The following is a 4,398-nucleotide window of genomic DNA, read 5'->3' as shown; positions in this document are numbered from 1 at the left end:
AGAAGGGGCCAGTATAGTATTTCTCACTGGCACTGCTGACCTGAGGATGAAGCACTGCTGCCTCTGGGTCCACTGCCTCCCAGACACATTGATTCTTGGTATTTGCCTTTCATATCCAGGCATTTCCTGTCATGCTCAAAGTGCCCATTGGCCATGACCTAGGATCACCTAACAGATGGCCTCATCTATTACTCTTCCAATCCCTCAAGCCCAGGACTGTGAGCGGGATTCCCAAAGGACAGTCCCTGTCCTCCCACCTTCCAGATGGGTGACTTGGAATAAGACACTTAACCTCTCTTTGCAGCAAGTCGTGCTCATTCCATGCTTTCATTTTATAATTTTAGGTACAAACCCCTTGTTCAATGAAATCTGAAGTAAAAGCCCAGAATATGAAACAGGGAATAAAGCAAAGTGCTCCAGAGGAGTGGGGACAGTAGTCCCAGGGCCTATTCACTGCCTTCACTCCGCTGAGGCCCTGAGATAGTCTTTGCAGAATGCACTGTGAAAGGCCCCTTATATTCTCACGGTCTTTGCTTCTGAAACTCAGCTCATTACATCTCCATTCTGAAACCCATCAAGGGCTTTCCGGTGACCCAAAGATCATGTCTAAGCTCATTAATCTCTCATTTAAGGCTCCCCACAACCTGACTGAAACTGGCCTTTCTGCTTTAAATTCTATCATATCCCCCACAGCAACCCTCTGGTCCAATGACTGTCACTAAATCATACTTTCATTTTCCTGTCTTTGCATGCAACTCTGCTTCCTGATATACACACTTGATTCATTTTCTGTTGCTGCTGCAACAAATTTCCATAAACTTAGTGGCTTAAAAATATAAATTTGTTATCTTACAGTTTGGAGGTCAGGAGTTTGACACAGTTCTCATAGGGCTAAAATGTAGGTGTTGACAAGGGCTACTTCCTCACCTACAGGCAGCTAGGCAGAATCCGTTTCCTTGCTTGTTCCAGCTCTTAAAGTCAGCCCCCTTCCTCCATCTTCAGAGCCAGCAATGTCTCATATCTCTGCACCTTTCTTCTATAGTCACATAGCCATCTGACTCTCCTCCTCTGCCTCTGTCTTCCACTGTTAAGGATCCTTGTGATTACAGTAAACTCATGCAGATAATCTAGGATAATCTTCCCACCTCGAGCTCCTTAGCTTAGTCACATCTGTAGAGTCAACTATCGTAAACACAAACTACTTCATATTGACTCATCCTTTGGCCATTCCAGGGATTAGGACAGATTTGGGGGCCATTATTCTGCCCACCATATAGCCCAACACCCATTCACTTAAACCGTGTGTAAGAGTAGCAGAATTTACAGCTCACTATTCATTCTGTTCCTGAGTGATATTTATTCTCAACAATGAATCAGTCACAGACATGAGCTACAAAAAGCATCAATCTGCAGCACCCCAAGAAACACAGGAGAGACAACTAAAAATTAATTCTCACTTTTATAGTTAAGGATAACATTTTACATTTTGTTTTGTATGGTTGGCAGATATAACCCTTTTCCCACAAACAGTTTGTAAGCAAAATTTGAAGCTTTTCTTAATATAGTGGGGACCACCATGAGAGGCTTTCATGTGAGAGTGTGAAGGCATTCATGCCTTCTCCAGTAAGATGTGTAACGATCAGGAGGGCCCTGCTCACTGCGGATAGGAAGGCTGTAACTTTGTGGAGAATGACAAAACTTCCACGGCTTGTGCTGTGAAACAGAAAAGGGAAAGTATGGTTAAATCTCCCAACATTATAAAATACATTAGTTTCATACCTCTATCACTTGTGCCCACCTGAAGCAAAATAGACTAGTTTTGAGTATCGCCTTCATTCCTCAATAATTGGCTATTTATTCATCTATTTGGCAAGTACTCATGCTATACTTACTAGCATTGCTGTTGGTGCAAAGATGGAGAGGCGTACTTGGTGATGTGACCGTCACACAGAGGTGTGGTACTTCATCCAGGCCCGGGGCGGCATGGGGTAGGCATTGCCTTGAGGTGTGGCTATAGAGCTGTTTTGTTTTGTTTTGTTTTGCCAATTACAGTTCACATTGGATATTACTTTATATTCTTTTCAGGTGTACAGCATAGTGGTTAGACATTTATATAATTTATGAAGTGATCCCCCCAATTTGTCTTACCTACATACCTCTACATAGTTATTACAATATCATTAACTATATTCTCTATGCTGTACTTTACATTCCCGTGACTATTTTGTATAGAGCTGGGTTTTAAGGGATGAGTAGAGAAGAGTTGTAAAGATTGTCTGTGGCACATCTGTAAGTGGAGTTGCTGGCTCATAGGACACGTGTATATTAAGCTTTAGAAGATTTGTACTGTCAGAGAGTTTTCTAAAGTGATTTCACTAATTTTATACTCTCATAATCAATATATGAGAGCTTTTATACCTTCAGCCAACATTCAGAATTGGGAGACTTAAGTTTTTGCTGATCAGGTGGCCATGTGCTTTTCACTGTGGTTTTAATTTTCATTTCCCATGCGAACTGAATCCTTTTCATATGCTTATTGGCCATTAGGATTTCCTCGTATGTATGCGAAGTGACTTTTTTGCCCAGTTTTCTAATTAATTTGAATGAATTCTTTATATATTTTAGATGCTAGTCCTTTGTTTCATGTGTTGCAAATATTTTCTCTCATTTTGTGGCTTTTTAAAAACTCTTTACAGTGACTTCTAATAAACAACATTTCTTGATTTTAATGTAGTCTAATTCAGTACTCTTCGAACTATCTGTGGCAGACACATTTTTGGGTTTTTGTTTGTTTATTTGTTTGTTTATCTTAAATTTCCAGTCAGCCATAGACTGAGAATTCTGTGAAATACAATAAAAATCAACATATAAAAATTATAAGGTAGAAAAGAAAAACATTAAAACATTTATTTATGAGAGGAATAAAGAGGAAGAAAGAGAATTAGAGATGTACATGTTCTAAAACCAAGTGAGTGGTTTCAAGCTCCCTCATAATTAATTACCTTTGTCTATACACAAATCCCAGGACCCATGGGCACACGCCTCCCTAACCAAGCAGCCACAGAGGCCTGGCCAATCACTGTCAGTCAGGAACAAAGCCAGTCCATGAAGCTCTTGACACCTCCTGCCCTGGTTTACTCTTCTCCAGTCATGCAGCATCACTTAAGCCTCCTTGCTAAGCCTCCCCTTTATTTGGGCTGAAAGAAACCATTAGGCCTCGAATCACGTGATAGTTCACAGCAGGTTGTGCCTGTGTGATGACGATCCAGTCTCAAGCAGGATAGTGTGATAGTGATTGTAAACAAACACCTTCAAGGTCTACGGTCATGCCACCCTGAATGTGCCCAATCTCGTCTGATCTTGGAAGCTAAGCAGATTCGGGCCTGGTTAGTACTTGGATGGGAGATAACCTAGGAATACCAGGCGCTGTCGGTGTTAAAAACAAACAGACAAACAAATAAAACATACACCTTCAGAGAAAGAAAAAGCAAGGAGGTCTTAACTGCCTCAAAGGATCCCACTCTTAAACCTTTCTCCTCTTTTTTTAATGGCTCCTGTGAGAGAGTGTATTTATCTCCCAGGCAGTTGTAAAGAAAAAATGGGAGTGCAGAGGCAATTATTGTCAAAATAAAGCCGGTCCTCTCTGCTCTCTTAACTCCCCAAACATGATTTAAGCACTGGCTTGGAGAACTATAATGCATGCAGTCATTTCCCATTACCGTGACAAATAACTACTATAAGGTCAACATTATTTGAGTTGTAAAGTAAAATTCCTGAGTGTGAAACTATATCTTCACAGCTCAGGCAGAGAAGCTAAGGCCCAAAAGGTTTAAATAATGTCATTCAACCAACAGTAATTTCTCATAACTTTTAATTGTGAAATAAAATAAAAATACAGAAAACCACACAAAACAAATAGATAGCCTAGTGAAGTATTATCAGCCAAACACCCTTATAATCACCAGCCAGGTCAAGAAATAAAAGCTTGCCAGCACTCGGGAGATCCTTCCATATGCTCTGACTTAAGCTAAGTCATAATCTACATTTCTCCAAAAGTAACCACTCTCTTGACTTTGAACTAATAACTTCCTTATGGTTTTTTATGGTTTTTCGCCCAAGTGCACATCCTTAGACGCTATGATTTAGTGTTTCTGGTTTTAAAAAATTTGATATATCTGTTTTAATTTATAGGTCTCTCTTCCAATCTTTTTTTTTTTTTTTCCTTTACATTTCTCTTCTATTGAAGAGTCCTGGACATTTGACCTTTAGCAGAGTTTCTCAAACCTCAGCCTACATCAGAGTCACCTGCAGAGTTCATTAAAATACAGATTGCTAGACCTTACTTCTGGAGTTTCTGATTCAACGGGTCAGGACAGGGCCTGAAAATTTGCAACTCTA

General features: G+C 40.2%; 1 pseudogene; it reads left to right on the top strand.

Annotated features, from left to right (window-relative positions):
* The first annotated feature begins 3,316 nt into the window (after positions 1–3,316).
* On the top strand, positions 3,317–3,435 carry LOC112485981 (annotated as a pseudogene).
* Positions 3,436–4,398: the final 963 nt, after the last annotated feature.

Source organism: Pteropus alecto, unplaced genomic scaffold, assembly GCF_000325575.1.
Source record: "Pteropus alecto unplaced genomic scaffold, ASM32557v1 scaffold25, whole genome shotgun sequence".
NCBI lineage: Eukaryota > Metazoa > Chordata > Mammalia > Chiroptera > Pteropodidae > Pteropus > Pteropus alecto.
The sequence above is the reverse complement of the archived record's forward strand: the minus strand, read 5'-3'. Positions and strand labels throughout refer to the sequence as shown.